General features: G+C 45.1%; 10 non-coding genes and 1 pseudogene across 10 annotated transcripts; all 11 read right to left on the reverse strand.

Annotated features, from left to right (window-relative positions):
- Window positions 1-402: 402 nt before the first annotated feature.
- On the reverse strand, window positions 403-593 carry LOC130308308 (U2 spliceosomal RNA). The gene has a single exon (XR_008857294.1). It is a non-coding gene; the product is annotated as a U2 spliceosomal RNA (small nuclear RNA).
- A 2077-nt stretch (window positions 594-2670) lies between these two features.
- Window positions 2671-2861, reverse strand: LOC130308309 (U2 spliceosomal RNA). Its single transcript, XR_008857295.1, has one exon. It is a non-coding gene; the product is annotated as a U2 spliceosomal RNA (small nuclear RNA).
- A 2082-nt stretch (window positions 2862-4943) lies between these two features.
- LOC130308322 (U2 spliceosomal RNA) lies at window positions 4944-5140 on the reverse strand. The gene has a single exon (XR_008857308.1). It is a non-coding gene; the product is annotated as a U2 spliceosomal RNA (small nuclear RNA).
- Window positions 5141-12321: 7181 nt separating this feature from the next.
- Window positions 12322-12512, reverse strand: LOC130308311 (U2 spliceosomal RNA). Its single transcript, XR_008857297.1, has one exon. It is a non-coding gene; the product is annotated as a U2 spliceosomal RNA (small nuclear RNA).
- A 2084-nt stretch (window positions 12513-14596) lies between these two features.
- On the reverse strand, window positions 14597-14787 carry LOC130308312 (U2 spliceosomal RNA). The gene has a single exon (XR_008857298.1). It is a non-coding gene; the product is annotated as a U2 spliceosomal RNA (small nuclear RNA).
- A 2095-nt stretch (window positions 14788-16882) lies between these two features.
- LOC130308313 (U2 spliceosomal RNA) lies at window positions 16883-17073 on the reverse strand. Its single transcript, XR_008857299.1, has one exon. It is a non-coding gene; the product is annotated as a U2 spliceosomal RNA (small nuclear RNA).
- A 2076-nt stretch (window positions 17074-19149) lies between these two features.
- Window positions 19150-19340, reverse strand: LOC130308314 (U2 spliceosomal RNA). Its single transcript, XR_008857300.1, has one exon. It is a non-coding gene; the product is annotated as a U2 spliceosomal RNA (small nuclear RNA).
- A 2081-nt stretch (window positions 19341-21421) lies between these two features.
- On the reverse strand, window positions 21422-21604 carry LOC130308319 (U2 spliceosomal RNA). Its single transcript, XR_008857305.1, has one exon. It is a non-coding gene; the product is annotated as a U2 spliceosomal RNA (small nuclear RNA).
- A 693-nt stretch (window positions 21605-22297) lies between these two features.
- On the reverse strand, window positions 22298-22457 carry LOC130308324 (U2 spliceosomal RNA; annotated as a pseudogene).
- Window positions 22458-24545: 2088 nt separating this feature from the next.
- Window positions 24546-24736, reverse strand: LOC130308315 (U2 spliceosomal RNA). The gene has a single exon (XR_008857301.1). It is a non-coding gene; the product is annotated as a U2 spliceosomal RNA (small nuclear RNA).
- Window positions 24737-26836: 2100 nt separating this feature from the next.
- Window positions 26837-27027, reverse strand: LOC130308316 (U2 spliceosomal RNA). The gene has a single exon (XR_008857302.1). It is a non-coding gene; the product is annotated as a U2 spliceosomal RNA (small nuclear RNA).
- Between the last annotated feature and the right edge of the window lie 590 nt (window positions 27028-27617).

Below are 27617 nucleotides of genomic sequence, written 5' to 3' on the forward strand. Positions count from 1 at the left end.
CATCACGTTCAACCAGGGAATTAAGGGGTAGGGGTGTGGCGCGATATTGGGGAAGGGATGAGATTTTATATTTCTTCATAAGCATTAATCTTATTTTGTCAATTAGGAACATTCAGCACCCACCCGCTATCAAGGCAGCTGCCTATCATGTCATTCCCTACCTGCACAGGTGTGCTGGCTACTCAAATGATCCAATTAAGGAGGCCATTTAGTCAGCAGCAGCAGAAGTCCTGTGCCTGGACGCTCCAACAGGGGCCAGACACAAGCAGAAGCAGAAGCAGCAGAAGCAGCAGCAGCACCACCTTTTGTTTTTTGGCTGCAGCAGCAGCAAGGCTGGCTAGCTGGCTAGCCAGCAAGCAGGTAGCAATGAAAGTAGGAATCTTTCTTTTTAACCCTGTAAGGGGGTGGTGCACTGTACCCGAAGATACTGCCATATCGGGTCAATGCATAGGGCGACGGAAGCAAGCTTCGAAATCGGCCCCCGTTCTCAAAAATCCATTTAATATATGGTCCCCAGATAGGGGACGTATCAGATATTAAACTGATAAGAACAGATACTACACTTGATCTTAGCCAAAAGGCCGAGAAGCGATAACCGTGAAAGGGGCGGGCCCAACAAGGTCCCCTTCATGGGCACTATCACTGCTTGCTGTCAGGGAGGCTGCCAGACAATTTTCCATGCACACTCTGGGCTGGGGGGCAGTCAACCACCAGTACACACAGAAGAACCTAAACCCATACCATTATTGCTAAGCAGCAAGACAGGGGCCCATTGCACTCCCACGGGGCCTTTTTAAATGCAATCCATAACCCGGATTTGCCAGGAACCCTTCTTACTCCTCCTACTTGCATGTGACACTGGGCTTAGGATCTGCATAGGAAACACACACACAAGCACACACCTACCTTTGTTGCCTGCAGATGCCTCCTTGGCTGTCCCCAAACGGTATCAAACCAACACCCACGGGAAGCTGTAAGCATAGAGGACATGCCTGCACCCCATTGGACTTACCTGTGTGGGTTAAATCCGGGTTATTTGACAACCTATGGCGGTGATGGTTCTGCTCAGGCAGAGCAGTGCTGATGCTCCTCATAAAGCTGTCGCTGCTGTGAAGGTTCTAGGTGACATCACAAATCCCTTTGGTTACATACACAACAAAGCTGGGTTGTTGTTGTTTACACTCTGCAAGGCCTGTGGAAGTGAGTGACATCATAGCACTGTAGTTCTGAGGGTTCAAGATGGATGCAACAATCTCCTGTTGCTTCTATGAAGGCCGTAATAGACGACATCACCAAACAGCTCCATAGTCACATACACAGCAAAGGAGAGATGTTGTTTACACCTAGTGATGTCAGTGGTATTGAGTGACATCACAGCACAGTGCTAAGGCTCCTGGGCCTGGACACAGCAGCGGCTGCAATATCTCAACGGAGAATACGTTTATATCTATGTGTGTGTGTGCGTATATATATATATATATATATATATATATATATATATATATATTTCTCCGCCGAAATCACTTTTAAACCCATTTCCACCTTTTTTTCCCTTCTCTTCCTCTTACTTTTTTTTCACGTTTTTTTACGTTTTTCTCCTTTTCGCCTCTTTTCTGGGCGTATTATTCTTCTTTTACTTCTTTTTTTTCGTCTAATGCATACCCCATCAGTGCAGCAATGCTTATTCAATACCGCCAGCAGATGGAGACACTGGGGGATAATTTTCTAAGGATTTATACTGATTTTTCCTGTCTGAATTTGTCGCACAGAAAGTTGCAGGCCAAATATGTGTGACATTTCTGCGACTTTAGCTTCTAGAGCATTTTTACAACATTATACATAGGTGCTGAATACATAAAAAGCGACTGTTCAGCGACAGACAAGTCGCATCGGCTGAAAGTAGGCCAGAATGTCAGTCCATGTTGGAGCAGGTTTAGATACAGTCTAAAGCATAGATCTCAAAGTCTGTGCACAGAATTTAGCAAGGGCCTCGCACCTTCTGATGCATCAGGTAGGTGCACAATAGCATAGCCTAACCCTCTGTACTTTGGTCTATATTGATGCGGGACATAGACAGCCAGCTGATGACCAATCCATTAGTGCAATGGATGGCTGGAAGCATTTGTCTTTGCCTTTGCAATACCACAGAAGCAATGCATGGTCAATGTACAGCAATGACACACCTGTGTGAACAGCCAGGAGACCCCCCCCCCCCCATGTTATGTTACATAGTTACATAGTTAGTACGGTCGAAAAAAGACATATGTCCATCACGTTCAACCAGGGAATTAAGGGGTAGGGGTGTGGCGCGATATTGGGGAAGGGATGAGATTTTATATTTCTTCATAAGCATTAATCTTATTTTGTCAATTAGGAACATTCAGCACCCACCCGCTATCAAGGCAGCTGCCTATCATGTCATGCCCTACCTGCACAGGTGTGCTGGCTACTCAAATGATCCAATTAAGGAGGCCATTTAGTCAGCAGCAGCAGAAGTCCTGTGCCTGGACGCTCCAACAGGGGCCAGACACAAGCAGAAGCAGAAGCAGCAGAAGCAGCAGCAGCACCACCTTTTGTTTTTTGGCTGCAGCAGCAGCAAGGCTGGCTAGCTGGCTAGCCAGCAAGCAGGTAGCAATGAAAGTAGGAATCTTTCTTTTTAACCCTGTAAGGGGGTGGTGCACTGTACCCGAAGATACTGCCATATCGGGTCAATGCATAGGGCGACGGAAGCAAGCTTCGAAATCGGCCCCCGTTCTCAAAAATCCATTTAATATATGGTCCCCAGATAGGGGACGTATCAGATATTAAACTGATAAGAACAGATACTACACTTGATCTTAGCCAAAAGGCCGAGAAGCGATAACCGTGAAAGGGGCGGGCCCAACAAGGTCCCCTTCATGGGCACTATCACTGCTTGCTGTCAGGGAGGCTGCCAGACAATTTTCCATGCACACTCTGGGCTGGGGGGCAGTCAACCACCAGTACACACAGAAGAACCTAAACCCATACCATTATTGCTAAGCAGCAAGACAGGGGCCCATTGCACTCCCACGGGGCCTTTTTAAATGCAATCCATAACCCGGATTTGCCAGGAACCCTTCTTACTCCTCCTACTTGCATGTGACACTGGGCTTAGGATCTGCATAGGAAACACACACACAAGCACACACCTACCTTTGTTGCCTGCAGATGCCTCCTTGGCTGTCCCCAAACGGTATCAAACCAACACCCACGGGAAGCTGTAAGCATAGAGGACATGCCTGCACCCCATTGGACTTACCTGTGTGGGTTAAATCCGGGTTATTTGACAACCTATGGCGGTGATGGTTCTGCTCAGGCAGAGCAGTGCTGATGCTCCTCATAAAGCTGTCGCTGCTGTGAAGGTTCTAGGTGACATCACAAATCCCTTTGGTTACATACACAACAAAGCTGGGTTGTTGTTGTTTACACTCTGCAAGGCCTGTGGAAGTGAGTGACATCATAGCACTGTAGTTCTGAGGGTTCAAGATGGATGCAACAATCTCCTGTTGCTTCTATGAAGGCCGTAATAGACGACATCACCAAACAGCTCCATAGTCACATACACAGCAAAGGAGAGATGTTGTTTACACCTAGTGATGTCAGTGGTATTGAGTGACATCACAGCACAGTGCTAAGGCTCCTGGGCCTGGACACAGCAGCGGCTGCAATATCTCAACGGAGAATACGTTTATATCTATGTGTGTGTGTGCGTATATATATATATATATATATATATATATATATATATATATATATATATATTCTCCGCCGAAATCACTTTTAAACCCATTTCCACCTTTTTTTCCCTTCTCTTCCTCTTACTTTTTTTTCAAGTTTTTTTACGTTTTTCTCCTTTTCGCCTCTTTTCTGGGCGTATTATTCTTCTTTTACTTCTTTTTTTTCGTCTAATGCATACCCCATCAGTGCAGCAATGCTTATTCAATACCGCCAGCAGATGGAGACACTGGGGGATAATTTTCTAAGGATTTATACTGATTTTTCCTGTCTGAATTTGTCGCACAGAAAGTTGCAGGCCAAATATGTGTGACATTTCTGCGACTTTAGCTTCTAGAGCATTTTTACAACATTATACATAGGTGCTGAATACATAAAAAGCGACTGTTCAGCGACAGACAAGTCGCATCGGCTGAAAGTAGGCCAGAATGTCAGTCCATGTTGGAGCAGGTTTAGATACAGTCTAAAGCATAGATCTCAAAGTCTGTGCACAGAATTTAGCAAGGGCCTCGCACCTTCTGATGCATCAGGTAGGTGCACAATAGCATAGCCTAACCCTCTGTACTTTGGTCTATATTGATGCGGGACATAGACAGCCAGCTGATGACCAATCCATTAGTGCAATGGATGGCTGGAAGCATTTGTCTTTGCCTTTGCAATACCACAGAAGCAATGCATGGTCAATGTACAGCAATGACACACCTGTGTGAACAGCCAGGAGACCCCCCCCCCCATGTTATGTTACATAGTTACATAGTTAGTACGGTCGAAAAAAGACATATGTCCATCACGTTCAACCAGGGAATTAAGGGGTAGGGGTGTGGCGCGATATTGGGGAAGGGATGAGATTTTATATTTCTTCATAAGCATTAATCTTATTTTGTCAATTAGGAACATTCAGCACCCACCCGCTATCAAGGCAGCTGCCTATCATGTCATGCCCTACCTGCACAGGTGTGCTGGCTACTCAAATGATCCAATTAAGGAGGCCATTTAGTCAGCAGCAGCAGAAGTCCTGTGCCTGGACGCTCCAACAGGGGCCAGACACAAGCAGAAGCAGAAGCAGCAGAAGCAGCAGCAGCACCACCTTTTGTTTTTTGGCTGCAGCAGCAGCAAGGCTGGCTAGCTGGCTAGCCAGCAAGCAGGTAGCAATGAAAGTAGGAATCTTTCTTTTTAACCCTGTAAGGGGGTGGTGCACTGTACCCGAAGATACTGCCATATCGGGTCAATGCATAGGGCGACGGAAGCAAGCTTCGAAATCGGCCCCCGTTCTCAAAAATCCATTTAATATATGGTCCCCAGATAGGGGACGTATCAGATATTAAACTGATAAGAACAGATTTTTTTTTTTTTTTTTTTTTTTTTTTCCTCAGTTACAGACTATTGTTTGGACGATCATCAGGTCACCTACCAAGACTCGTCACTTAAAACAATATCTGAAAAAACATCATACGGAAAAAACTAACTAAGGGAACCGAGTGCCAAGAAAAGGTGACCAAACAACAAAACAAAAAAACATGTCAAAAACAATCACAGAAATTGGTCAAAAACTTACAGCTTTCTCCTTTACGTACTTCTTATAAATTTTTCCATCGTGTATGCATCCAGATTTTCTCCGCTTCTTCTTCACCAATTCTCTTTTTGTCCAGTAGAAAGATAGTAAAAATCCTTCCTAAAAACAATCTTTTCAATTCCCTCGGAGAAATAACAACATTTTTAAAAACAAGCAAATTGCGTGAGTCCCATAAAACCTCTTTAAAAACAGAAAAAAGAATCCAATTAGTACGTGTATCTTCCTTTTTACTAAGATCTTGACCAATAAAAACTTTCTCAAAAGAAAAACTGTTATATCCAGTGAGTTGGATTAAAAACTTCTTTAAAAACATAAAAAATTCTTTTGCATAAAAACAGTCCCAATAAAGGTGCACTAAGTCTTCTCTACCTCCACAACCCTCTCTTGGGCATCTGTCACTTATTCTCAAACCTCTTCCATTTAAAAAAGATCGGGTTGGGAGGCAGCCATGAAAGGACATCCAACTAACGTCTTTTTGTCTGTTTGATAGTCCAATAACTTTAAAAAACTTCCAAATCTTCACAGACTGAGCATTAGTGCAGAATGGTACTTCATATAATCTCTCATTTTTCCTTATTTCTTGTTCTATTTTCTTTTTATCAGGTTCACCTAAAGAGCTCAAACCAAATTGATCATTGAAAGACCTGAGGAGCACATAGAAGGTAGGTATCACATGTGCTATGGGTCTCCTCAAATCCCTCTCACACCAGCCCCATTTGGAAAACAACCATCCTGCAAGGTATTTACTCATGTCTGCCGCCCTATTATTGCACTGTATCAATTTAAAAATTAAAAGAAAATAGTGCACCTTTAAAAACAGATCAATGTTTGGAAAGTTATATCCGCCCAAATTCATACTCTTCATCACTTCTTCTCTTCTCATTTTCTCCATCTTAGACCCCCAGAAGAACACAAAAAGCTTCCTTGTGACTCTCCTAGTCCATAACTTCCCTGGAGGAAGCACCATAGCCGTATACAAGAGAAGCGGTAGGATTACAGACTTAATGATAAGAACTTTCCCTTTAAGTGACAAGTTCCTTAACCTCCAGAAGGATAGCTTCTTCTCAATTTTACTGTCCAAAGTCTCATAACTTTTCTTTCCTTTGAGGTCTTTATCAAATATCACTCCTAGCACTTCAATGTCTTCTTTTTCCTTAACACCATCCACTACTATAGTCTCTTGGTTCCCAAAACTGCATAATTGGCACTTCCCCCAGTTCACATTCATCCCAGCCACACAACAAAAAATCCTCACATGCAAATTTACTCTGTTGAGATCTGCTTGGGATGTACAAGTAAAAACCACATCGTCCATATAACTTAAAACCTTTAACTTACTACCATCTCTACCTGGAATAAAAACACCACTCACACATTTATCTTTCTGCACATTCTTCAACAGGCCCTCTATAACGCATATAAACAGAATTGGGGAGAGTGGGCATCCCTGTCTGACTCCAGACAAGACATTAAAAGCAGGCCCCACATGCCCATTTACTAAAATCTGACTTGTCACCCCATGATAAAAACTCATAATAACAGATAATAACTTTTCTGGAATACCTAAGTGTTTTAAAGCAATGAACATAAAATCATGTGCAACCTTATCATAAGCCTTTTCGAAATCTATGGACTCAACAAACAGTGCATTCTTGTTAAAGTTACTGTAATAAATAGAGTCTCTTAAAAGCAATAAATTATCTGTTATTTTTCTTTTCGGTACTGCACAAACTTGGTATTCTCCCACAAGGTGGTCCACTACATCACTCAGTCTATTAGCCACAATCTTAGCAATTATCTTGTAGTCACAATTTAATAAAGTTATAGGTCTCCAATTTTTAAGATCTCTGCCATCACCTTTTTTATGAATTAATGTTATGACCCCTTTCTTCATAGATTCAGCTAAAACACCTGAGTTAAAAACATATTGCACCACCCGTGTAAACTCTTTACTTAAAATATTCCAGAACGCGGAATAAAACTCAGCGGGGAGACCATCACAGCCTGGTGTCTTCCCTTTGGCCATCTTATCCAGGGCCTGCTTGATCTCCCCTTCACTAACATCATCAATCAAAAAATCTACTTTTTCAACAGGAACATTATTCTCCAAAATATTACAATAATCATTCATCTCCGTCTCACTGGCTCTGCTCTTATTACTAAAGAGTGTCTCATAAAATCTGCCAATCTCCTTCACCATCTCCTCTCCAAAAACTTCCCCCGTAGGGGTAAAAACAGATTTAAAAACACCTTTAGCATTAAAACATTTTTTAAAGAAATACCGTGTACACTGCTCATTTTCTTCTAGGTGCTGCACTTTAGACTTATATACAATATTCCTTCCCTTTTCCAACAACCTTTTTTTCATCTCCCCCTTCACCTTAACAATCTCATCCTCCACCTCCACACCAACACGTTTAAACTTATAGAGAGTCTCTAACCGGGATACAAGCCTTTCATCACTCCTCCTCTTCTCTTGTGCTCTCTTTATGCAAAACATCTTAAAGAAATTAGAAAACTCTCCTTTAGCCCATTCCCACCACACTAAGACATTACTAAAATCAGGTTGTTTAGAAACACAGGATAAAAACACATGATAAAAACCAGCCATTACTTCCTCATCTTCCAATAGACTTACATTTAATTTCCAGAGCCCCCTCCCAAAATGAAGGGACTCTGTGACACTTATCTCAGCCGACACCATCTTGTGGTCTGAGAAAGTTGACATCATTTGATTGCACCGGACCACCTTAATCCCATCAGAGACCAGGATGTAATCGATCCGGGATTTACAGCGGCCACTATCTGATATGTACGTATATCTTTCATCAGTGCTAACCATCAGTCCAACATCAGTAAAATGCAAGTCTTGAATAATTTGATTTAAAACATTGGAAGTAATATCAGTTCTAACCTCAGCAGAGCTCTCACGATCATTGACGGATCTAATGCAGTTAAAATCGCCAACAATAATAGTATCTTCACGACCAGGGATAAAAAACTTAAGGGACTCTAAAAAAGACAAACGTGCTTGTTTTTCTGCTGGAGCATACACATTAAAAATTCTCATCCTCTGGCCCAAAACCTCAAAAATTAAAACCATACAACGACCAGGTACTAAAGTTTGGCAATTTAAAACTTTAATGTCCCTGTTTCGCAATAAAATCCCCACACCTTCATTTTTGTTTTCTGCACATGTGGACCAGAAGGACTGCCCACACTTCCACTCATTTGCATAAGGTGCTGACTTTATTGCACACTCCTGTAAACATATCACATCACTTCTAACATTCTCAAGAATATCAAAAATTGCAGCTCTCCTAATTTCAGACTCAATACTTCTTACATTAATAGTTGTTACAACCAAAGTCATAATAACTAGGAAAAGAAAACCAAATGCTTTAAAATTCATCTTAACTTAGAAATTAACATTTTGGCCTTCAACTTTCCTATGTAAACTTGCAAAACAATCAGGCGACCCTATGTTAGAGTCCCTGTCTATTTCATTATCACTACCAAGAACAAGGGCTTCCTGATCCTCAGACCAGCACCCTGTCTTACACCTTTTATTCACAACTTGCACATCCTCATCTTCCTCCTCCTCTTCTTCCTTACTGCGAGAAACTCTCTGACCAGGTGTTAGAGATCTCTGAGATGACCCAACAACTTCCATTCCCTCCTCCTCCCCCACAATTGGGTTTGGACATTCAATATCATCCATAGCCTCTTCACTAGAAAGAACATCACCATACACTGTCTCAATTTTCTCCACCACTTTCACTTTTTTTGCTTTTTTCTTTTTCACCAAGGTAAATTCACCTCCCACACCTGTCTCCTCACCAGTCACAGCAGTGGAAACACCCTCCTCCCCTGACCTCTCCTGAGTGCTAATGTGCTCCACTATCACAGAACTTTCCTCAGCCACCTGTGCCACATTAACACTCACACTCACACTCTCACCAACTCCAGGAACAAACCTCCCTCCCCCTTTTTCTCTTTGTTCTCCTCTATTCCCAGCTGCATCAGCATAACTTCTCTTCTTTTTATACCACATATCACAGCCTCTTGCCAAATGTTCCTCACTTCCACAGATATCACATGTCTTCTTCTCTGTACAAATACTTGCTTCATGACCAGTTTTCCCACAATTTCTGCAACATTCTCCTTTCTCAGGGCAATAATCCTGCACATGGCCATAGGCATGGCACTTTCTACAATATTGCAACTGGCCTTCATAAAAGCAGAAACCTCTCTCTCCTCCGATAGAAAACACCTGTGGTATGCTCTTCCTTCCATCTTGCATTCCTTCATCTTTTTTAAATTTTACAATAAACTTTCTCTTACAATTAAAGTACCCAAACTTGTTCTTAAGTCTTCCTATAAATTTCACTTCCTCGCAATACCGGAACAAAAAGTTTGTAACCATTTCATCAGAAACCTTAGGATTATACATGTGGACAATTACTACCTTTGTTGTATTCATAAATAACGGTTCCACTTTAATCTTCTTCATTATAGCAGGCTCACTTTTCCTCTTCATTTCTTCAAGATCCATATAGACTCTCTGGCAAATCTCAGAACCACAAAAAGTAATATCATAAATTCCTTGCCTAGGAAAATCCTGTATAGCCAATACATTCCATACCTGTAGGTAATCAAGCTTGCGAAGAATCTCCACAACGATTTGGTCAAGTCCGATCGTCCCCCGGTGCTCGCCAGGAACGTAGATCCGCACCGTGTCCTCAAGTCCACGCGCCTTCTCGCTCATTTTTGCAGGTAAAACCCACGATCGCAGCTCAGCAACAATCCAGGGCCCCCCGTAAAGAGGGCCCCGATCACCACTCCTTTCAACCCAAACCACGCACAGAAATCCACACGTGATCTTAGCCAAAAGGCCGAGAAGCGATAACCGTGAAAGGGGCGGGCCCAACAAGGTCCCCTTCATGGGTACTATCACTGCTTGCTGTCAGGGAGGCTGCCAGACAATTTTCCATGCACACTCTGGGCTGGGGGGCAGTCAACCACCAGTACACACAGAAGAACCTAAACCCATACCATTATTGCTAAGCAGCAAGACAGGGGCCCATTGCACTCCCACGGGGCCTTTTTAAATGCAATCCATAACCCGGATTTGCCAGGAACCCTTCTTACTCCTCCTACTTGCATGTGACACTGGGCTTAGGATCTGCATAGGAAACACACACACAAGCACACACCTACCTTTGTTGCCTGCAGATGCCTCCTTGGCTGTCCCCAAACGGTATCAAACCAACACCCACGGGAAGCTGTAAGCATAGAGGACATGCCTGCACCCCATTGGACTTACCTGTGTGGGTTAAATCCGGGTTATTTGACAACCTATGGCGGTGATGGTTCTGCTCAGGCAGAGCAGTGCTGATGCTCCTCATAAAGCTGTCGCTGCTGTGAAGGTTCTAGGTGACATCACAAATCCCTTTGGTTACATACACAACAAAGCTGGGTTGTTGTTGTTTACACTCTGCAAGGCCTGTGGAAGTGAGTGACATCATAGCACTGTAGTTCTGAGGGTTCAAGATGGATGCAACAATCTCCTGTTGCTTCTATGAAGGCCGTAATAGACGACATCACCAAACAGCTCCATAGTCACATACACAGCAAAGGAGAGATGTTGTTTACACCTAGTGATGTCAGTGGTATTGAGTGACATCACAGCACAGTGCTAAGGCTCCTGGGCCTGGACACAGCAGCGGCTGCAATATCTCAACGGAGAATACGTTTATATCTATGTGTGTGTGTGCGCATATATATATATATATATATATATATATATATATATATATATATTTCTCCGCCGAAATCACTTTTAAACCCATTTCCACCTTTTTTTCCCTTCTCTTCCTCTTACTTTTTTTTCACGTTTTTTTACGTTTTTCTCCTTTTCGCCTCTTTTCTGGGCGTATTATTCTTCTTTTACTTCTTTTTTTTCGTCTAATGCATACCCCATCAGTGCAGCAATGCTTATTCAATACCGCCAGCAGATGGAGACACTGGGGGATAATTTTCTAAGGATTTATACTGATTTTTCCTGTCTGAATTTGTCGCACAGAAAGTTGCAGGCCAAATATGTGTGACATTTCTGCGACTTTAGCTTCTAGAGCATTTTTACAACATTATACATAGGTGCTGAATACATAAAAAGCGACTGTTCAGCGACAGACAAGTCGCATCGGCTGAAAGTAGGCCAGAATGTCAGTCCATGTTGGAGCAGGTTTAGATACAGTCTAAAGCATAGATCTCAAAGTCTGTGCACAGAATTTAGCAAGGGCCTCGCACCTTCTGATGCATCAGGTAGGTGCACAATAGCATAGCCTAACCCTCTGTACTTTGGTCTATATTGATGCGGGACATAGACAGCCAGCTGATGACCAATCCATTAGTGCAATGGATGGCTGGAAGCATTTGTCTTTGCCTTTGCAATACCACAGAAGCAATGCATGGTCAATGTACAGCAATGACACACCTGTGTGAACAGCCAGGAGACCCCCCCCCCCCCCCCCCCATGTTATGTTACATAGTTACATAGTTAGTACGGTCGAAAAAAGACATATGTCCATCACGTTCAACCAGGGAATTAAGGGGTAGGGGTGTGGCGCGATATTGGGGAAGGGATGAGATTTTATATTTCTTCATAAGCATTAATCTTATTTTGTCAATTAGGAACATTCAGCACCCACCCGCTATCAAGGCAGCTGCCTATCATGTCATGCCCTACCTGCACAGGTGTGCTGGCTACTCAAATGATCCAATTAAGGAGGCCATTTAGTCAGCAGCAGCAGAAGTCCTGTGCCTGGACGCTCCAACAGGGGCCAGACACAAGCAGAAGCAGAAGCAGCAGAAGCAGCAGCAGCACCACCTTTTGTTTTTTGGCTGCAGCAGCAGCAAGGCTGGCTAGCTGGCTAGCCAGCAAGCAGGTAGCAATGAAAGTAGGAATCTTTCTTTTTAACCCTGTAAGGGGGTGGTGCACTGTACCCGAAGATACTGCCATATCGGGTCAATGCATAGGGCGACGGAAGCAAGCTTCGAAATCGGCCCCCGTTCTCAAAAATCCATTTAATATATGGTCCCCAGATAGGGGACGTATCAGATATTAAACTGATAAGAACAGATACTACACTTGATCTTAGCCAAAAGGCCGAGAAGCGATAACCGTGAAAGGGGCGGGCCCAACAAGGTCCCCTTCATGGGCACTATCACTGCTTGCTGTCAGGGAGGCTGCCAGACAATTTTCCATGCACACTCTGGGCTGGGGGGCAGTCAACCACCAGTACACACAGAAGAACCTAAACCCATACCATTATTGCTAAGCAGCAAGACAGGGGCCCATTGCACTCCCACGGGGCCTTTTTAAATGCAATCCATAACCCGGATTTGCCAGGAACCCTTCTTACTCCTCCTACTTGCATGTGACACTGGGCTTAGGATCTGCATAGGAAACACACACACAAGCACACACCTACCTTTGTTGCCTGCAGATGCCTCCTTGGCTGTCCCCAAACGGTATCAAACCAACACCCACGGGAAGCTGTAAGCATAGAGGACATGCCTGCACCCCATTGGACTTACCTGTGTGGGTTAAATCCGGGTTATTTGACAACCTATGGCGGTGATGGTTCTGCTCAGGCAGAGCAGTGCTGATGCTCCTCATAAAGCTGTCGCTGCTGTGAAGGTTCTAGGTGACATCACAAATCCCTTTGGTTACATACACAACAAAGCTGGGTTGTTGTTGTTTACACTCTGCAAGGCCTGTGGAAGTGAGTGACATCATAGCACTGTAGTTCTGAGGGTTCAAGATGGATGCAACAATCTCCTGTTGCTTCTATGAAGGCCGTAATAGACGACATCACCAAACAGCTCCATAGTCACATACACAGCAAAGGAGAGATGTTGTTTACACCTAGTGATGTCAGTGGTATTGAGTGACATCACAGCACAGTGCTAAGGCTCCTGGGCCTGGACACAGCAGCGGCTGCAATATCTCAACGGAGAATACGTTTATATCTATGTGTGTGTGTGCGTATATATATATATATATATATATATATATATATATATATATATATTTCTCCGCCGAAATCACTTTTAAACCCATTTCCACCTTTTTTTCCCTTCTCTTCCTCTTACTTTTTTTTCACGTTTTTTTACGTTTTTCTCCTTTTCGCCTCTTTTCTGGGCGTATTATTCTTCTTTTACTTCTTTTTTTTCGTCTAATGCATACCCCATCAGTGCAGCAATGCTTATTCAATACCGCCAGCAGATGGAGACACTGGGGGATAATTTTCTAAGGATTTATACTGATTTTTCCTGTCTGAATTTGTCGCACAGAAAGTTGCAGGCCAAATATGTGTGACATTTCTGCGACTTTAGCTTCTAGAGCATTTTTACAACATTATACATAGGTGCTGAATACATAAAAAGCGACTGTTCAGCGACAGACAAGTCGCATCGGCTGAAAGTAGGCCAGAATGTCAGTCCATGTTGGAGCAGGTTTAGATACAGTCTAAAGCATAGATCTCAAAGTCTGTGCACAGAATTTAGCAAGGGCCTCGCACCTTCTGATGCATCAGGTAGGTGCACAATAGCATAGCCTAACCCTCTGTACTTTGGTCTATATTGATGCGGGACATAGACAGCCAGCTGATGACCAATCCATTAGTGCAATGGATGGCTGGAAGCATTTGTCTTTGCCTTTGCAATACCACAGAAGCAATGCATGGTCAATGTACAGCAATGACACACCTGTGTGAACAGCCAGGAGACCCCCCCCCCCCCCCCCCATGTTATGTTACATAGTTACATAGTTAGTACGGTCGAAAAAAGACATATGTCCATCACGTTCAACCAGGGAATTAAGGGGTAGGGGTGTGGCGCGATATTGGGGAAGGGATGAGATTTTATATTTCTTCATAAGCATTAATCTTATTTTGTCAATTAGGAACATTCAGCACCCACCCGCTATCAAGGCAGCTGCCTATCATGTCATGCCCTACCTGCACAGGTGTGCTGGCTACTCAAATGATCCAATTAAGGAGGCCATTTAGTCAGCAGCAGCAGAAGTCCTGTGCCTGGACGCTCCAACAGGGGCCAGACACAAGCAGAAGCAGAAGCAGCAGAAGCAGCAGCAGCACCACCTTTTGTTTTTTGGCTGCAGCAGCAGCAAGGCTGGCTAGCTGGCTAGCCAGCAAGCAGGTAGCAATGAAAGTAGGAATCTTTCTTTTTAACCCTGTAAGGGGGTGGTGCACTGTACCCGAAGATACTGCCATATCGGGTCAATGCATAGGGCGACGGAAGCAAGCTTCGAAATCGGCCCCCGTTCTCAAAAATCCATTTAATATATGGTCCCCAGATAGGGGACGTATCAGATATTAAACTGATAAGAACAGATACTACACTTGATCTTAGCCAAAAGGCCGAGAAGCGATAACCGTGAAAGGGGCGGGCCCAACAAGGTCCCCTTCATGGGCACTATCACTGCTTGCTGTCAGGGAGGCTGCCAGACAATTTTCCATGCACACTCTGGGCTGGGGGGCAGTCAACCACCAGTACACACAGAAGAACCTAAACCCATACCATTATTGCTAAGCAGCAAGACAGGGGCCCATTGCACTCCCACGGGGCCTTTTTAAATGCAATCCATAACCCGGATTTGCCAGGAACCCTTCTTACTCCTCCTACTTGCATGTGACACTGGGCTTAGGATCTGCATAGGAAACACACACACAAGCACACACCTACCTTTGTTGCCTGCAGATGCCTCCTTGGCTGTCCCCAAACGGTATCAAACCAACACCCACGGGAAGCTGTAAGCATAGAGGACATGCCTGCACCCCATTGGACTTACCTGTGTGGGTTAAATCCGGGTTATTTGACAACCTATGGCGGTGATGGTTCTGCTCAGGCAGAGCAGTGCTGATGCTCCTCATAAAGCTGTCGCTGCTGTGAAGGTTCTAGGTGACATCACAAATCCCTTTGGTTACATACACAACAAAGCTGGGTTGTTGTTGTTTACACTCTGCAAGGCCTGTGGAAGTGCGTGACATCATAGCACTGTAGTTCTGAGGGTTCAAGATGGATGCAACAATCTCCTGTTGCTTCTATGAAGGCCGTAATAGACGACATCACCAAACAGCTCCATAGTCACATACACAGCAAAGGAGAGATGTTGTTTACACCTAGTGATGTCAGTGGTATTGAGTGACATCACAGCACAGTGCTAAGGCTCCTGGGCCTGGACACAGCAGCGGCTGCAATATCTCAACGGAGAATACGTTTATATCTATGTGTGTGTGTGCGTATATATATATATATATATATATATATATATATATATATATATATTTCTCCGCCGAAATCACTTTTAAACCCATTTCCACCTTTTTTTCCCTTCTCTTCCTCTTACTTTTTTTTCACGTTTTTTTACGTTTTTCTCCTTTTCGCCTCTTTTCTGGGCGTATTATTCTTCTTTTACTTCTTTTTTTTCGTCTAATGCATACCCCATCAGTGCAGCAATGCTTATTCAATACCGCCAGCAGATGGAGACACTGGGGGATAATTTTCTAAGGATTTATACTGATTTTTCCTGTCTGAATTTGTCGCACAGAAAGTTGCAGGCCAAATATGTGTGACATTTCTGCGACTTTAGCTTCTAGAGCATTTTTACAACATTATACATAGGTGCTGAATACATAAAAAGCGACTGTTCAGCGACAGACAAGTCGCATCGGCTGAAAGTAGGCCAGAATGTCAGTCCATGTTGGAGCAGGTTTAGATACAGTCTAAAGCATAGATCTCAAAGTCTGTGCACAGAATTTAGCAAGGGCCTCGCACCTTCTGATGCATCAGGTAGGTGCACAATAGCATAGCCTAACCCTCTGTACTTTGGTCTATATTGATGCGGGACATAGACAGCCAGCTGATGACCAATCCATTAGTGCAATGGATGGCTGGAAGCATTTGTCTTTGCCTTTGCAATACCACAGAAGCAATGCATGGTCAATGTACAGCAATGACACACCTGTGTGAACAGCCAGGAGACCCCCCCCCCCCCCCCCCCCATGTTATGTTACATAGTTACATAGTTAGTACGGTCGAAAAAAGACATATGTCCATCACGTTCAACCAGGGAATTAAGGGGTAGGGGTGTGGCGCGATATTGGGGAAGGGATGAGATTTTATATTTCTTCATAAGCATTAATCTTATTTTGTCAATTAGGAACATTCAGCACCCACCCGCTATCAAGGCAGCTGCCTATCATGTCATGCCCTACCTGCACAGGTGTGCTGGCTACTCAAATGATCCAATTAAGGAGGCCATTTAGTCAGCAGCAGCAGAAGTCCTGTGCCTGGACGCTCCAACAGGGGCCAGACACAAGCAGAAGCAGAAGCAGCAGAAGCAGCAGCAGCACCACCTTTTGTTTTTTGGCTGCAGCAGCAGCAAGGCCCACAGGGCTGGCTAGCTGGCTAGCCAGCAAGCAGGTAGCAATGAAAGTAGGAATCTTTCTTTTTAACCCTGTAAGGGGGTGGTGCACTGTACCCGAAGATACTGCCATATCGGGTCAATGCATAGGGCGACGGAAGCAAGCTTCGAAATCGGCCCCCGTTCTCAAAAATCCATTTAATATATGGTCCCCAGATAGGGGACGTATCAGATATTAAACTGATAAGAACAGATACTACACTTGATCTTAGCCAAAAGGCCGAGAAGCGATAACCGTGAAAGGGGCGGGCCCAACAAGGTCCCCTTCATGGGCACTATCACTGCTTGCTGTCAGGGAGGCTGCCAGACAATTTTCCATGCACACTCTGGGCTGGGGGGCAGTCAACCACCAGTACACACAGAAGAACCTAAACCCATACCATTATTGCTAAGCAGCAAGACAGGGGCCCATTGCACTCCCACGGGGCCTTTTTAAATGCAATCCATAACCCGGATTTGCCAGGAACCCTTCTTACTCCTCCTACTTGCATGTGACACTGGGCTTAGGATCTGCATAGGAAACACACACACAAGCACACACCTACCTTTGTTGCCTGCAGATGCCTCCTTGGCTGTCCCCAAACGGTATCAAACCAACACCCACGGGAAGCTGTAAGCATAGAGGACATGCCTGCACCCCATTGGACTTACCTGTGTGGGTTAAATCCGGGTTATTTGACAACCTATGGCGGTGATGGTTCTGCTCAGGCAGAGCAGTGCTGATGCTCCTCATAAAGCTGTCGCTGCTGTGAAGGTTCTAGGTGACATCACAAATCCCTTTGGTTACATACACAACAAAGCTGGGTTGTTGTTGTTTACACTCTGCAAGGCCTGTGGAAGTGAGTGACATCATAGCACTGTAGTTCTGAGGGTTCAAGATGGATGCAACAATCTCCTGTTGCTTCTATGAAGGCCGTAATAGACGACATCACCAAACAGCTCCATAGTCACATACACAGCAAAGGAGAGATGTTGTTTACACCTAGTGATGTCAGTGGTATTGAGTGACATCACAGCACAGTGCTAAGGCTCCTGGGCCTGGACACAGCAGCGGCTGCAATATCTCAACGGAGAATACGTTTATATCTATGTGTGTGTGTGCGTATATATATATATATATATATATATATATATATTTCTCCGCCGAAATCACTTTTAAACCCATTTCCACCTTTTTTTCCCTTCTCTTCCTCTTACTTTTTTTTCACGTTTTTTTACGTTTTTCTCCTTTTCGCCTCTTTTCTGGGCGTATTATTCTTCTTTTACTTCTTTTTTTTCGTCTAATGCATACCCCATCAGTGCAGCAATGCTTATTCAATACCGCCAGCAGATGGAGACACTGGGGGATAATTTTCTAAGGATTTATACTGATTTTTCCTGTCTGAATTTGTCGCACAGAAAGTTGCAGGCCAAATATGTGTGACATTTCTGCGACTTTAGCTTCTAGAGCATTTTTACAACATTATACATAGGTGCTGAATACATAAAAAGCGACTGTTCAGCGACAGACAAGTCGCATCGGCTGAAAGTAGGCCAGAATGTCAGTCCATGTTGGAGCAGGTTTAGATACAGTCTAAAGCATAGATCTCAAAGTCTGTGCACAGAATTTAGCAAGGGCCTCGCACCTTCTGATGCATCAGGTAGGTGCACAATAGCATAGCCTAACCCTCTGTACTTTGGTCTATATTGATGCGGGACATAGACAGCCAGCTGATGACCAATCCATTAGTGCAATGGATGGCTGGAAGCATTTGTCTTTGCCTTTGCAATACCACAGAAGCAATGCATGGTCAATGTACAGCAATGACACACCTGTGTGAACAGCCAGGAGACCCCCCCCCCCCCCCCCCCCCCATGTTATGTTACATAGTTACATAGTTAGTACGGTCGAAAAAAGACATATGTCCATCACGTTCAACCAGGGAATTAAGGGGTAGGGGTGTGGCGCGATATTGGGGAAGGGATGAGATTTTATATTTCTTCATAAGCATTAATCTTATTTTGTCAATTAGGAACATTCAGCACCCACCCGCTATCAAGGCAGCTGCCTATCATGTCATGCCCTACCTGCACAGGTGTGCTGGCTACTCAAATGATCCAATTAAGGAGGCCATTTAGTCAGCAGCAGCAGAAGTCCTGTGCCTGGACGCTCCAACAGGGGCCAGACACAAGCAGAAGCAGAAGCAGCAGAAGCAGCAGCAGCACCACCTTTTGTTTTTTGGCTGCAGCAGCAGCAAGGCTGGCTAGCTGGCTAGCCAGCAAGCAGGTAGCAATGAAAGTAGGAATCTTTCTTTTTAACCCTGTAAGGGGGTGGTGCACTGTACCCGAAGATACTGCCATATCGGGTCAATGCATAGGGCGACGGAAGCAAGCTTCGAAATCGGCCCCCGTTCTCAAAAATCCATTTAATATATGGTCCCCAGATAGGGGACGTATCAGATATTAAACTGATAAGAACAGATACTACACTTGATCTTAGCCAAAAGGCCGAGAAGCGATAACCGTGAAAGGGGCGGGCCCAACAAGGTCCCCTTCATGGGTACTATCACTGCTTGCTGTCAGGGAGGCTGCCAGACAATTTTCCATGCACACTCTGGGCTGGGGGGCAGTCAACCACCAGTACACACAGAAGAACCTAAACCCATACCATTATTGCTAAGCAGCAAGACAGGGGCCCATTGCACTCCCACGGGGCCTTTTTAAATGCAATCCATAACCCGGATTTGCCAGGAACCCTTCTTACTCCTCCTACTTGCATGTGACACTGGGCTTAGGATCTGCATAGGAAACACACACACAAGCACACACCTACCTTTGTTGCCTGCAGATGCCTCCTTGGCTGTCCCCAAACGGTATCAAACCAACACCCACGGGAAGCTGTAAGCATAGAGGACATGCCTGCACCCCATTGGACTTACCTGTGTGGGTTAAATCCGGGTTATTTGACAACCTATGGCGGTGATGGTTCTGCTCAGGCAGAGCAGTGCTGATGCTCCTCATAAAGCTGTCGCTGCTGTGAAGGTTCTAGGTGACATCACAAATCCCTTTGGTTACATACACAACAAAGCTGGGTTGTTGTTGTTTACACTCTGCAAGGCCTGTGGAAGTGAGTGACATCATAGCACTGTAGTTCTGAGGGTTCAAGATGGATGCAACAATCTCCTGTTGCTTCTATGAAGGCCGTAATAGACGACATCACCAAACAGCTCCATAGTCACATACACAGCAAAGGAGAGATGTTGTTTACACCTAGTGATGTCAGTGGTATTGAGTGACATCACAGCACAGTGCTAAGGCTCCTGGGCCTGGACACAGCAGCGGCTGCAATATCTCAACGGAGAATACGTTTATATCTATGTGTGTGTGTGCGTATATATATATATATATATATATATATATATATATATATATTTCTCCGCCGAAATCACTTTTAAACCCATTTCCACCTTTTTTTCCCTTCTCTTCCTCTTACTTTTTTTTCACGTTTTTTTACGTTTTTCTCCTTTTCGCCTCTTTTCTGGGCGTATTATTCTTCTTTTACTTCTTTTTTTTCGTCTAATGCATACCCCATCAGTGCAGCAATGCTTATTCAATACCGCCAGCAGATGGAGACACTGGGGGATAATTTTCTAAGGATTTATACTGATTTTTCCTGTCTGAATTTGTCGCACAGAAAGTTGCAGGCCAAATATGTGTGACATTTCTGCGACTTTAGCTTCTAGAGCATTTTTACAACATTATACATAGGTGCTGAATACATAAAAAGCGACTGTTCAGCGACAGACAAGTCGCATCGGCTGAAAGTAGGCCAGAATGTCAGTCCATGTTGGAGCAGGTTTAGATACAGTCTAAAGCATAGATCTCAAAGTCTGTGCACAGAATTTAGCAAGGGCCTCGCACCTTCTGATGCATCAGGTAGGTGCACAATAGCATAGCCTAACCCTCTGTACTTTGGTCTATATTGATGCGGGACATAGACAGCCAGCTGATGACCAATCCATTAGTGCAATGGATGGCTGGAAGCATTTGTCTTTGCCTTTGCAATACCACAGAAGCAATGCATGGTCAATGTACAGCAATGACACACCTGTGTGAACAGCCAGGAGACCCCCCCCCCCCCCCCCCCATGTTATGTTACATAGTTACATAGTTAGTACGGTCGAAAAAAGACATATGTCCATCACGTTCAACCAGGGAATTAAGGGGTAGGGGTGTGGCGCGATATTGGGGAAGGGATGAGATTTTATATTTCTTCATAAGCATTAATCTTATTTTGTCAATTAGGAACATTCAGCACCCACCCGCTATCAAGGCAGCTGCCTATCATGTCATGCCCTACCTGCACAGGTGTGCTGGCTACTCAAATGATCCAATTAAGGAGGCCATTTAGTCAGCAGCAGCAGAAGTCCTGTGCCTGGACGCTCCAACAGGGGCCAGACACAAGCAGAAGCAGAAGCAGCAGAAGCAGCAGCAGCACCACCTTTTGTTTTTTGGCTGCAGCAGCAGCAAGGCTGGCTAGCTGGCTAGCCAGCAAGCAGGTAGCAATGAAAGTAGGAATCTTTCTTTTTAACCCTGTAAGGGGGTGGTGCACTGTACCCGAAGATACTGCCATATCGGGTCAATGCATAGGGCGACGGAAGCAAGCTTCGAAATCGGCCCCCGTTCTCAAAAATCCATTTAATATATGGTCCCCAGATAGGGGACGTATCAGATATTAAACTGATAAGAACAGATTTTTTTTTTTTTTTTTATCTAAAGCCGAGGAACGTGCTTTCGATTCACCCAAAGTGCAAGAAAAAGTGCAAACGTGTTACACTAAAAAAACGTGCACAAAGGATGCGGTCTATCGCAAGCCCTTCTCCGATAGGAGAGAGGCCCCCCAACAAACCTTACCCTTTGCCTCCGGACCAAAAGGTACCTGCGAGGTTCCAGGTTCGATGTCCCTTTTCGCCGAAGCTACTAGGGGACTACAAATGCTCCCGGCATCCCCCTTGGCGTTAGCCAAGGTATCTGCCCGCAGAGCCGATTACGGTAGGTACCCTGCCAAAGCAGGAGTACCCGGGGTGTTTGCAGGGAGGTGCGGAACCTAATGGCCACACACACCTCCCCTAGACCGCCAGGAGGGACACCCAGAAGGGCTACCGCATCCTGAACAATCCTGTGAACACACAACACGCAAAAAGTGACACAGTGAGACAAAAAAGAAATAAATAAGTGAATGTGTGCAGATATACTGCCCGGACATCCGGCCGGATCAATAAAAATTTCTCTGATCCTAGCCAGAAGGCCGGGAATCAAGAGGTGAGTGCCACAAGGTGAAGAGATTATGGTGCCCGTGCTTCAACTCAGTGAGTCTATTCTCCCAGTGAGTTTCGGCACCTCGGGGTCACCACTCCCCGAGGCACAAAAGTACCTCGGCTCTAGACCCTCTCAGCCTCATGGCGAGACCCGGAGGGAACAGGTCACATCGGGGCAGCCGTCGAGCTGATTCCTCAGAACCAGCCCCGGAAAGCCCTGGTACACCTGCATCCTCCATGCAGCACCCATCCCCACCAGCATGAAAACTGATAAGAACAGATACTACACTTGATCTTAGCCAAAAGGCCGAGAAGCGATAACCGTGAAAGGGGCGGGCCCAACAAGGTCCCCTTCATGGGCACTATCACTGCTTGCTGTCAGGGAGGCTGCCAGACAATTTTCCATGCACACTCTGGGCTGGGGGGCAGTCAACCACCAGTACACACAGAAGAACCTAAACCCATACCATTATTGCTAAGCAGCAAGACAGGGGCCCATTGCACTCCCACGGGGCCTTTTTAAATGCAATCCATAACCCGGATTTGCCAGGAACCCTTCTTACTCCTCCTACTTGCATGTGACACTGGGCTTAGGATCTGCATAGGAAACACACACACAAGCACACACCTACCTTTGTTGCCTGCAGATGCCTCCTTGGCTGTCCCCAAACGGTATCAAACCAACACCCACGGGAAGCTGTAAGCATAGAGGACATGCCTGCACCCCATTGGACTTACCTGTGTGGGTTAAATCCGGGTTATTTGACAACCTATGGCGGTGATGGTTCTGCTCAGGCAGAGCAGTGCTGATGCTCCTCATAAAGCTGTCGCTGCTGTGAAGGTTCTAGGTGACATCACAAATCCCTTTGGTTACATACACAACAAAGCTGGGTTGTTGTTGTTTACACTCTGCAAGGCCTGTGGAAGTGAGTGACATCATAGCACTGTAGTTCTGAGGGTTCAAGATGGATGCAACAATCTCCTGTTGCTTCTATGAAGGCCGTAATAGACGACATCACCAAACAGCTCCATAGTCACATACACAGCAAAGGAGAGATGTTGTTTACACCTAGTGATGTCAGTGGTATTGAGTGACATCACAGCACAGTGCTAAGGCTCCTGGGCCTGGACACAGCAGCGGCTGCAATATCTCAACGGAGAATACGTTTATATCTATGTGTGTGTGTGCGTATATATATATATATATATATATATATATATATATATATATATATATTTCTCCGCCGAAATCACTTTTAAACCCATTTCCACCTTTTTTTCCCTTCTCTTCCTCTTACTTTTTTTTCACGTTTTTTTACGTTTTTCTCCTTTTCGCCTCTTTTCTGGGCGTATTATTCTTCTTTTACTTCTTTTTTTTCGTCTAATGCATACCCCATCAGTGCAGCAATGCTTATTCAATACCGCCAGCAGATGGAGACACTGGGGGATAATTTTCTAAGGATTTATACTGATTTTTCCTGTCTGAATTTGTCGCACAGAAAGTTGCAGGCCAAATATGTGTGACATTTCTGCGACTTTAGCTTCTAGAGCATTTTTACAACATTATACATAGGTGCTGAATACATAAAAAGCGACTGTTCAGCGACAGACAAGTCGCATCGGCTGAAAGTAGGCCAGAATGTCAGTCCATGTTGGAGCAGGTTTAGATACAGTCTAAAGCATAGATCTCAAAGTCTGTGCACAGAATTTAGCAAGGGCCTCGCACCTTCTGATGCATCAGGTAGGTGCACAATAGCATAGCCTAACCCTCTGTACTTTGGTCTATATTGATGCGGGACATAGACAGCCAGCTGATGACCAATCCATTAGTGCAATGGATGGCTGGAAGCATTTGTCTTTGCCTTTGCAATACCACAGAAGCAATGCATGGTCAATGTACAGCAATGACACACCTGTGTGAACAGCCAGGAGACCCCCCCCCCCCCCCCCCCCATGTTATGTTACATAGTTACATAGTTAGTACGGTCGAAAAAAGACATATGTCCATCACGTTCAACCAGGGAATTAAGGGGTAGGGGTGTGGCGCGATATTGGGGAAGGGATGAGATTTTATATTTCTTCATAAGCATTAATCTTATTTTGTCAATTAGGAACATTCAGCACCCACCCGCTATCAAGGCAGCTGCCTATCATGTCATGCCCTACCTGCACAGGTGTGCTGGCTACTCAAATGATCCAATTAAGGAGGCCATTTAGTCAGCAGCAGCAGAAGTCCTGTGCCTGGACGCTCCAACAGGGGCCAGACACAAGCAGAAGCAGAAGCAGCAGAAGCAGCAGCAGCACCACCTTTTGTTTTTTGGCTGCAGCAGCAGCAAGGCTGGCTAGCTGGCTAGCCAGCAAGCAGGTAGCAATGAAAGTAGGAATCTTTCTTTTTAACCCTGTAAGGGGGTGGTGCACTGTACCCGAAGATACTGCCATATCGGGTCAATGCATAGGGCGACGGAAGCAAGCTTCGAAATCGGCCCCCGTTCTCAAAAATCCATTTAATATATGGTCCCCAGATAGGGGACGTATCAGATATTAAACTGATAAGAACAGATACTACACTTGATCTTAGCCAAAAGGCCGAGAAGCGATAACCGTGAAAGGGGCGGGCCCAACAAGGTCCCCTTCATGGGCACTATCACTGCTTGCTGTCAGGGAGGCTGCCAGACAATTTTCCATGCACACTCTGGGCTGGGGGGCAGTCAACCACCAGTACACACAGAAGAACCTAAACCCATACCATTATTGCTAAGCAGCAAGACAGGGGCCCATTGCACTCCCACGGGGCCTTTTTAAATGCAATCCATAACCCGGATTTGCCAGGAACCCTTCTTACTCCTCCTACTTGCATGTGACACTGGGCTTAGGATCTGCATAGGAAACACACACACAAGCACACACCTACCTTTGTTGCCTGCAGATGCCTCCTTGGCTGTCCCCAAACGGTATCAAACCAACACCCACGGGAAGCTGTAAGCATAGAGGACATGCCTGCACCCCATTGGACTTACCTGTGTGGGTTAAATCCGGGTTATTTGACAACCTATGGCGGTGATGGTTCTGCTCAGGCAGAGCAGTGCTGATGCTCCTCATAAAGCTGTCGCTGCTGTGAAGGTTCTAGGTGACATCACAAATCCCTTTGGTTACATACACAACAAAGCTGGGTTGTTGTTGTTTACACTCTGCAAGGCCTGTGGAAGTGAGTGACATCATAGCACTGTAGTTCTGAGGGTTCAAGATGGATGCAACAATCTCCTGTTGCTTCTATGAAGGCCGTAATAGACGACATCACCAAACAGCTCCATAGTCACATACACAGCAAAGGAGAGATGTTGTTTACACCTAGTGATGTCAGTGGTATTGAGTGACATCACAGCACAGTGCTAAGGCTCCTGGGCCTGGACACAGCAGCGGCTGCAATATCTCAACGGAGAATACGTTTATATCTATGTGTGTGTGTGCGTATATATATATATATATATATATATATATATATATATATATATATATATATATTTCTCCGCCGAAATCACTTTTAAACCCATTTCCACCTTTTTTTCCCTTCTCTTCCTCTTACTTTTTTTTCACGTTTTTTTACGTTTTTCTCCTTTTCGCCTCTTTTCTGGGCGTATTATTCTTCTTTTACTTCTTTTTTTTCGTCTAATGCATACCCCATCAGTGCAGCAATGCTTATTCAATACCGCCAGCAGATGGAGACACTGGGGGATAATTTTCTAAGGATTTATACTGATTTTTCCTGTCTGAATTTGTCGCACAGAAAGTTGCAGGCCAAATATGTGTGACATTTCTGCGACTTTAGCTTCTAGAGCATTTTTACAACATTATACATAGGTGCTGAATACATAAAAAGCGACTGTTCAGCGACAGACAAGTCGCATCGGCTGAAAGTAGGCCAGAATGTCAGTCCATGTTGGAGCAGGTTTAGATACAGTCTAAAGCATAGATCTCAAAGTCTGTGCACAGAATTTAGCAAGGGCCTCGCACCTTCTGATGCATCAGGTAGGTGCACAATAGCATAGCCTAACCCTCTGTACTTTGGTCTATATTGATGCGGGACATAGACAGCCAGCTGATGACCAATCCATTAGTGCAATGGATGGCTGGAAGCATTTGTCTTTGCCTTTGCAATACCACAGAAGCAATGCATGGTCAATGTACAGCAATGACACACCTGTGTGAACAGCCAGGAGACCCCCCCCCCCCCCCCCCCCATGTTATGTTACATAGTTACATAGTTAGTACGGTCGAAAAAAGACATATGTCCATCACGTTCAACCAGGGAATTAAGGGGTAGGGGTGTGGCGCGATATTGGGGAAGGGATGAGATTTTATATTTCTTCATAAGCATTAATCTTATTTTGTCAATTAGGAACATTCAGCACCCACCCGCTATCAAGGCAGCTGCCTATCATGTCATGCCCTACCTGCACAGGTGTGCTGGCTACTCAAATGATCCAATTAAGGAGGCCATTTAGTCAGCAGCAGCAGAAGTCCTGTGCCTGGACGCTCCAACAGGGGCCAGACACAAGCAGAAGCAGAAGCAGCAGAAGCAGCAGCAGCACCACCTTTTGTTTTTTGGCTGCAGCAGCAGCAAGCCACAGGCTGGCTAGCTGGCTAGCCAGCAAGCAGGTAGCAATGAAAGTAGGAATCTTTCTTTTTAACCCTGTAAGGGGGTGGTGCACTGTACCCGAAGATACTGCCATATCGGGTCAATGCATAGGGCGACGGAAGCAAGCTTCGAAATCGGCCCCCGTTCTCAAAAATCCATTTAATATATGGTCCCCAGATAGGGGACGTATCAGATATTAAACTGATAAGAACAGATACTACACTTGATCTTAGCCAAAAGGCCGAGAAGCGATAACCGTGAAAGGGGCGGGCCCAACAAGGTCCCCCTTCATGGGCACTATCACTGCTTGCTGTCAGGGAGGCTGCCAGACAATTTTCCATGCACACTCTGGGCTGGGGGGCAGTCAACCACCAGTACACACAGCAGAACCTAAACCCATACCATTATTGCTAAGCAGCAAGACAGGGGCCCATTGCACTCCCACGGGGCCTTTTTAAATGCAATCCATAACCCGGATTTGCCAGGAACCCTTCTTACTCCTCCTACTTGCATGTGACACTGGGCTTAGGATCTGCATAGGAAACACACACACAAGCACACACCTACCTTTGTTGCCTGCAGATGCCTCCTTGGCTGTCCCCAAACGGTATCAAACCAACACCCACGGGAAGCTGTAAGCATAGAGGACATGCCTGCACCCCATTGGACTTACCTGTGTGGGTTAAATCCGGGTTATTTGACAACCTATGGCGGTGATGGTTCTGCTCAGGCAGAGCAGTGCTGATGCTCCTCATAAAGCTGTCGCTGCTGTGAAGGTTCTAGGTGACATCACAAATCCCTATGGTTACATACACAACAAAGCTGGGTTGTTGTTGTTTACAC

The sequence above is a fragment of the Hyla sarda genome, unplaced genomic scaffold (assembly GCF_029499605.1).
Source record: "Hyla sarda isolate aHylSar1 unplaced genomic scaffold, aHylSar1.hap1 scaffold_1478, whole genome shotgun sequence".
NCBI lineage: Eukaryota > Metazoa > Chordata > Amphibia > Anura > Hylidae > Hyla > Hyla sarda.